Source organism: Anas acuta, chromosome 3, assembly GCF_963932015.1.
Source record: "Anas acuta chromosome 3, bAnaAcu1.1, whole genome shotgun sequence".
In the NCBI taxonomy this organism is placed as follows: domain Eukaryota; kingdom Metazoa; phylum Chordata; class Aves; order Anseriformes; family Anatidae; genus Anas; species Anas acuta.
In genome coordinates this window covers 84,575,433-84,584,075 of record NC_088981.1, presented here as the reverse complement: position 1 = coordinate 84,584,075, position 8,643 = coordinate 84,575,433, and the positions used below count along the sequence as shown (strand labels likewise).

The following is an 8,643-nucleotide window of genomic DNA, read 5'->3' as shown; positions in this document are numbered from 1 at the left end:
CATTTCTCCTGCTGTCAGAAGTCACAAGCCTCCCCCCACTACCCACCCCCCATTGTGAGAGCATCCAGCCTCCACTTGTTTAAGCCTCCAGTTGTCCCTCCTTCAATGTATCATGTGGCTCAGGATGTCAGCTAGGTTTCCATGAAGACCCTTCCTCTTATTCATGAGGGAGCCTTTTGAGGCTTATCACTTGAAAATTTCTGAAATACCAAATTGCTCTGAACTATTCTGTGTTGCCTCGGGAAAATTGCTTCACATATACTAAGTATATCAGAGTAAGCAAAAGCATTTTCCTTCAAAATCTGTTTATATCCAAATGCCATCTGCTCTTTCTTTTATTATATTTTTCATTAAATAAATGCTGATATGCTACAAAGGTCATACCTATTGCTCTGTGGTATTTCAGCATAACACCCAATTTTGAAGAGGAATCTCATGCAGAAATGATTTGTTTTGCTACGGAGATTGGATGTAAAGTTTAAATGTTCTGTTTTAAAATAAAGGACAGTTTCTGTATCTTAGGCCCACTGTAATCAATACATTCAGTCATTTTAGGACAGTTTCATGCTGTCATAAGCATCCAGTGTTGTAACACTGGAACCTATTAACATAAGAAACCTATGGGGAATACAGCAAGACAAAGGAAGCATTTAATTTCTGTGGCAGTAGTGATCAGTACTCCCTATATAGTTCCTTTGTATGATCCCTATATTACACTTCTAGACATCCAAGTAGCAGGTAAGAACTAAACACAACTCTTAAAAATCTCCTGTGATGTCTTAAATTATATCAAAATGTTCCTCTGCAATGGGGGCTACTTTATTCTCTTTAGAAGCAGAAGATAATATAATTCTGAAAATGTACTAATGTGAAACAGGAACATTAGCACTAAAATATAAACATCTGCATATAATACTCATGACCATTCTCAGCCACTAAGATGTTCTATATATTTGTCTCTAATGCTATGTATTGCCATCTGTTAGAAAATAGCTCTCTCTTTCACGTCTGCATTTTGGGCAAGTAATGGATAAAACATCCCTCTTTAATAATAATAATAAAATAACAATGCTTGCTGTCTGATTAAAAAGATGTTAAAAGAAAAAAAAAAATTGGTCTTTTTTTAAGATGACTAAAACTGTTCATGGTCAAAGTTAGCCTCATACATGACAGCACCTTTACAGTTGCTCTCTTTGGTTACAACATCACATTCAAAAGCTGGCATCATTGCATGCAAGCAGGCTGCCAATGTTCCCCCTGTGCAGTCAGAGTCACACACAATGGAAATCACAGCCTTATCAGCCTTATTAGAAGATGCGCTGAATACAAGTTAACCAAGGGGGATATGCTGAACATACAGCTGTGTCTTAAATTCTGCCCTATTCAAGACCTTAATAGTTTTTTCAGTGCTTCTACCACAAACTATAACCTTATCCCATTCTCACTTCATCTTTCTAGTCCAAAATCTGATTTTATCTGGGCAGAACTTGCCAGAAGGAAGAAGGGAGAGATCAAGTGGGAGAGGAAAGGTCGGGTGCTGAGATCCCCAGAGCAGGTGAGGGCATTCAGCAAAGCAAGACCTCAAGTAAAAAGCAAACAAAACAACAAATCAACAAATTTCTAGTCATACATTAACAGTATTCAGATCCCCCCTCCCTCCCTCCAAACAAAAAAAGGAACAGAACTTTTTGACTTTATAATTTTTACAATTGCAGGCAGTATGTCAGTTTGGGGATTGAAGTCTGAGTGGACTAACAAGATGCAGTAAACTGAGGATCAAAGGTAATGCTGCTCCCCTGACTCCTGTTGCTCACAGACTCAAAAAAAAAAAAAAATATTTTCAGCCTTTGATAGCATTCTGCTCTCTAATATATATTTCATGGCCAGACTGAGAGAGATTCTTACTTAGCAATGATTCGTCTGCAAGACAAATAGAGTATTTTCTTCAAAAGAAGATGAAGGGTAATTTTATAAGGTAGTCAGTAAAAGACCTGCTTATCTCAATTTCTTCTCAAAATCAGAATGTTTAAATATATGGTTTACATCATATGAATGATGAACTGTTTTTTTGCAGGGCTCTGCTGTCAAAGAACAGCTCCAGAAGTTTAGTGCAGTCGTGCACTGCTTGCTGAACGATGTAATCACCTATAATTGAGTGGCCACCTAAAACTTGTAGTTACAATGAGCTTGTGTGGGCAATATCTGTTTAATTTCATGGTTCCACAAGTTGCTTTTGGCTATCTATCAAAAAATAGAAGTATTCCGATTATCAGCTCAGCAGGAAAATGTTAGGTGCTTTGCTGCTTGGGTCCAACTCACAGTCCTGAGCTACACACATTGTGGGAGGTCAGTCACCTGTCATTAGAGCAATGAGAACTGCAGGACAAGCTGGCTGCTGGAGCTCTGGAACACAGTACGCATGTATTATTATAAATACATACTCCTTGGCTTTTTCAGACAATTTTCAAATGGAAAAAACATAGTAGTCTCTTTAATATGATTTCATTTAAGTCTGCAGTTATCAGCTTTTTTTTTTTTAACAGAAAGAGTACTCATATGCTATTACTCAAGTGCATTACAATTTTTAGAAATGTTCATTCTGTTGTAATTGTATTTATCTGATGCTAACAAAAGATCTCCTGTTGATCATGTACCTCTTTATTAATGTATCTTTAAGATGATATGTATCTTTAAACAATCTGTTTACTTGTTACAAATAGTAGCAAGCATTGTAGGTGATGTTGTGTAGTACATGAAGATGTGTAATGACTACAATGATAAAGGTAAGCACTTGCAGTTACCACATGACATGTCATATACAATTATGCATCTAATTTTCATAATAAAAAATATATATAATTACCAATGTCACAGCTTTCATTGACAGCTTAATGCTAGTTATTATAGATATAGAATCATCAGGAGAAAAGAAAAAAGAAAAAAAAAAAGAATCATTGTAATGTAGCCATTACACATCTTCATGTACAACACAAAAAAAAAAAAAGAAACATTTTTGATATAAAGAAAAATGAAATAGATAAGTATTTCTGCATATTGAAAGTTTGTATTTTTAAAATTGGACTCTCTTCAGACAAAGTTATCAGTAATGCTACTGATGCCACATGCTAAAGGAGAGATACACCCTGTTCTGGCCTGGGGACTCTGTTTTTATTATTTTTTGTTTGTCAGCCTTCCTTAGTTGTAACAATTCAGGTACTTGTAGGACAGAGAATTGTGATACTATCTGTAACAAGTACATTTTATCATAGTTCTCCACACAGTATTCCTATTCAAAGATATTGGTGGCAGACAAGAAAACTACAAGGAACTGTTGGTCTTTTGGATGAAATGAAGCTGGGGGGACTTTTAATAGAAGGAAAAAATATTCCAAGAATGAAGTATTGCATCATTTAGTGTATACAAAACTTATGTCTTCAGACTTCATATAGAAAATTCTCACTTCAAAACAATAAACCTGACTCTAGCTTGAAAATTAAATTTAAGAAACTTGGGGGAAATCATAACCTGGTGTCTCATATTAAAATTAATATTCATTGTTTGTGTTGTCTGGGTTTTCAAGCTCAGAGAGGAAAAACTAGTGTTGCAAACATAAAAATAAATTACAAAAGAATGGTATTAGCACTGTCTGTGATTCTCAGTACTGCACATCTCACTGAATCACTCTACTGAATAACTTATGATTTTTTTTTTTCCAGAAAAAAAATTCTACCTTTGTAAGCAAAGCAGAACTTAGATGGTACTTTCTCCTTCCCACATCTACAGATTCTTGTTAGATGTCCCTCCCTCCAAGTTAGAGCTCTGGATAAATTTAGGATATGGACCAACCAAGATATATACTCTTGGTTGTTTCAACGGGACCTTTCTGAGATGCTGACCAGGTCCTAAGCCTTGGCACTGCACAAGGGCTAACTAAACAGCACTTCTGCAAGCATTTTACAGCACTGTTGTTGGAAATCTTAAAATAATTTAGAAGTGTTGTTATTACTAAGACTTCTTAAATGCTCCTCAGAAGACCGTACCTCTTGTCTCTGTAAGGAAATTATTTTTTCTTCTATTTTTTTCTTTCTTTCTTTGAGAAATCCCCATTTCACCAAAGTCATGGAACACAACTCTGGACATCCTGAACACTGTCAAGTCCACTGTTTTGGAAACTTAGTTTTCGAAGTGCAGTGTCCCGGTTAGGATCGGTTTCTCCTTGGGTCCCCTGTGCCCTGCATGTGGCTTATTATATGTACTCATGTGGTTTTGAATTTCAATTTATGCTGAATGTTCACAAATCTTCTTTTGCATGTTGCCATACCTTCTATTCTACAGTTCAGTGACTTTCTGCCTAACATCTGTTCCTGCATCTATCCTAACATGACTAAAAAAAAAGTTCACCCTATCTTTTTTCACAGTTCTTCCACATTGTTAGCCGCAGCTGAAAGCAACACTTGGATTTTTTTTCCAGTTTGCCTGAAACCAAAAAGTTGCCCCTACCTCATACATTGAAATTAGATAAAAGTTCTACTTATCCTCCTCTCTTAAGGTTTCCGAGATTCATTCCTTTATTCCCCTGTACATAGCTTAAGTTCACCTCAACCTGCTTCTCTTTGACCTTCATGACTTTGATGTCACCTACTTCTCTACACAGCTCCTAAAATTTTGTTTCTTGTTTTTCATTCTGACCTTTGCCAATTCCCACCTTTTGTTGTTGTTGTTTTAACCCCTCCAGCTTGCAGTGACACCTCCCTGAACTATCCAGACTTTCTTGTGGGTCCCCTACTGCTCTCATCTCCTTGGTGTCACAGTTAAGAGTAACTCCCATCTGATTTAACCAAATAAAAATAAATATTTTCAGAGCAAAGAAGCTAGAAACAAAATATTGATATTTATTGACCACCTGACAGGACTTGAGCATGTTGAGTTTTCTCCCATATATGGTGAAATATGAGAAACCAAACAACTTTGTCCACCTCACAATCCTCCTGCAATGAAGCGGGCTGCTGTGATTGCTGGCTGTTTTCATTTGTCACTGTCAAGAGCTTGCCAGCACTGACAGTCACTCAGAAATCTCTTATAGTCTAAACTGCCAGACTGTTTTTTGTTGTTGTTTTTGATTTTGTTTGTCTGTTTAATTCTTTTATTAGGATATGGATTACCCTCTACTGTATTTTATTTTTATTCTGTAAGAAAGTAAAATTATGCCCCAAATCCTTACACAAAAGAGCAATTTAAACAGAGTTAGCAATACTACCTACCCAAAAGCTAGAAGAAACACTAACCCCAGGGCTGCAAAATGAGTCTGTCTTGTCTAAATGCTGGTAGGAGCTCTCTGCTTTTGTTCTGGCAGAAGCAGACTAAACAAGAGGAATGAAGGATAGGGATTCAAACACAATCCTAGGATCATATTTTTTTTCTTTGTCTGTTTCATCTTCTGCACCTTTGCAGTGTTACCCAGAGAAAATGAAGGCTCAACTCACTGGTAAAGTGACACAAAACATACTTGATAAATTTGTCTTCCTTCTAGAAGAAAAAAAAAATCATTTTAAGTATTCATTTCTATTCAGCATCTTTGTCTTGAGGGATTTCTTATATAGACGGTACAGAGAAGAAAACAGACATCTGCATTTAGACAGAAATATCAGAAAAAGAAAACTTCTGTATGAACTAAGCAATGTTGCTTTTTTCTTTCTTCCAGTATAACGCAAAAGATTTTTTCTCTTCTGTCCCTTAAACAATGATGTTCAAATGGGGCTTCAGAGTCCCATACACACTGATAGTGAGGATATTGTAACAGGTCTAATTTTGTATGGTGACCAAATTTCCCTGAATCAAATGCCCCAAATGGTATATTTTTTCTGTTTACTGTAAATATCTTCTGTTTTTCATTTAGGTATTATGAACATACTGGTGGTCAATGGAAAAAAATGGGAGAACTAAGGAATAAAATTCCCGTTATACCCAAGCTCAATATCTTGCTGCAGTCTATGTAATGTGAAGAAAAAAAAAAAAAAAAAAAAAAAAAAAAAAAGTGAAAAGTGATTGATGACATTTTAATAGGTTTTCCTAGCTTTTGGAGGCTGTTGTTTGTTTTCAGTCCATAATTCACTTCGTTACAGAAGGAACCACCATTGATTTTTAGTGTAGCAGTACTTGGGCTAAAGGATTGTAAAATGCTTCACAGTGTTTTACACACACGCTGGGACAATTCCTGCTCCAGCTCACATCCCAGGTAATGCCACTGATTTTGAAAAGGCTGGATGAGACCCAGAGGAATGACTTCAGAAGCAATTTGTGTTTAATCTGTATCAGAAAAGACATGCCTTGCTCACTCATGGAATACTAGGTGCAAGGAAAAGAGGAAGAATACTGCTGGAGAAGATATAAAAATCTTCTGCTCAGAATGATCCCCTTTTTTTCTATTGGAAAAATATTTTTCTATTGAAAAATATTGACCTGCTTCAAAGGAATAAGGATTTTTCCACTGATGTAAACCATGTCTGAGATTTTATTTTATGCCCCAGAAATAAGAGTTTTTGCTTAAATGGCAAATTAATGAAAATCACTTCTGTGGCACCAAGCATATCAGCATATCACAGGAAAAAGTCTTTAGTATGGCCAGGATAGTTCATACCAAATCTAGTGTACAGTAAAGTCCAGATTTAAAGGCAGATTTAATGAGATGGATTCATGGTCAATGGTTTTCCAGGAACCATGCATGACTTAATACTTATTATGATTTCCAGATAAAACAAGTCAGTCATGTAATTATACATTTAGCTAATAATGGTAGGTGCAAAACAGCTTCCTCAAAGATATGCCTTCATGCATTATGCTTATTATAGGGCCACATTTGCTGTCCACGGCTCCCAAAAGCCCTTTGTTATAGAAGGTTACAGTTTGGTGTTCTCACAAATGCTGCTATGCATTTCACTCATAAGAAAGAAGCAGAAATATATTTATTGATGAAAGCAGAGATTTAGCAGGGCTTAATCATGAATAAGACAGTGATCTAAGAAAATTGTAATGGTAAATGTAGCATTAACAAGATTCATGATGGCAAGGTTACCCAATTATTCACTGCATTGAGGACAGGGTCAGACAAAAAGAGTCAGGAATACCCTCACCTTGAGTCACAAGGTTCAGAGTGGAGCCCCTCTTGCCATCCAAACTCCAAGGAGTGAGTCTAGATACAACACAATCCCAGACTTAAGAGCTGATACCTAAAGAATCATATGCACAACCAATCCTTTATATCACTTAGCTAAGATTACAAAGTTTCATCGTGCTTGCAAAGTCTCAATGAGCTAGCTATTAGTCAATGACTATCTGTCACAGGCAGAGAATCTCTCAGCCTCAAGGAGTAACCTTGAGAGATGTCCCTGTTCCAGGGGAAGATTCCAGCATGCAGCAGAAGAGCTCAATGGGATCTGGACTGTCCCTTATTTATGGAGTAAGATGAAGGACTAGTCATATTTGTATATCAACCTTATTTGTTTGGTGCATGCTCCAATAGTCCTTGGACTTATCTCCCCCAAATCCACCCACCTTGAACCTGGTTCAGCTATTATGACTAGGTGCATTCATCACAGCTGCCACTGATGGCTGCCACCTGAGCAGGATTACCGGTGAAGGGGCAGACTGGGGGGGATACACCAGCTCAGATATTCACAAGTTATTTTATTCTATAAAAATTTACAAAATGCTCAGTGTCATTTAACATGTTTCTGTGTACGTTAACATAATGAAACTTGTGACCTGAAAGACAGAAAGTAAGGCAGCTTGAGTGGTCAGACCTGAGACTGACATACCATGACAAGTAATGCTGTCACTCAGGGTCTCAGTGTCCTGAGCACATCATTAACAAGCTGTAACAGTGACTGAAGACTTATAATGTGGAGCTCATCTGAGTGCTCTGGATAAAACCTTTGGAAGCATGCTAACGTGAACATTTGATCTCAGGAATACTTACAAAAATCACTGTGGGTTCATAAGATTTATAAGGATCTTTGTTTTTCTAATGAGTGTTATTGCAATTTGGGAGATAAGAAGGATGATCACTGTTTTGCCATCTCTCTCTGCTTTTAGGAAACCAACTTAGTGTAGGCAAAGTTCAACCTATTGACTATACAAAGCTAGGAGTGAATGGATTTACTGCATAGATTTGCTGTTAACAGAATAGTTAATTTGCAATTAATAAATCAAGATGCTTGCTATTCACTCCCAATGTTCTTTCACTCGAAAATGAGAAGTACTATAATGAAATTCAATAGGTTTAAAAGAATCTGCAAGGATTGGGACTGCACATTACTGTTACACCTTATTCTTTATTTATCCTCATCAACATATTGATTACAGCAGTTTGGTGAAAGCTGTGTGATAGCTGAGCTGAGAGGAATGGATGAATGATGAAGTAGAAGCATTTGAGGCTTCATAGAAGAGTGATTGTGCTTACAGGTTATAATTAATTTATTGCTGCTATTTCTCATAACTTTCCATTATTGCTAGCTACTTGCAAAATGCATATCTCAATTTCTACTAATGACCTGATGGTTTCAGAGTTAAAACAAATAGTTTTTTACAATTTAGAGGTGTAAGTGTGTATAAATCTGTGTTATGATTTAAGATATTTATAACCTG

At 36.5% G+C, this 8,643-nt stretch overlaps 1 long non-coding RNA gene across 1 annotated transcript; it reads right to left on the bottom strand.

The window, feature by feature from the left end:
- Positions 1-1,490: 1,490 nt before the first annotated feature.
- LOC137853129 (uncharacterized) lies at positions 1,491-7,389 on the bottom strand. Its single transcript, XR_011094261.1, has 3 exons — positions 7,131-7,389; positions 5,484-5,526; positions 1,491-1,580 (listed from the first exon to the last, which is right to left on the bottom strand). It is a non-coding gene; the product is annotated as an uncharacterized lncRNA (long non-coding RNA).
- Positions 7,390-8,643: the final 1,254 nt, after the last annotated feature.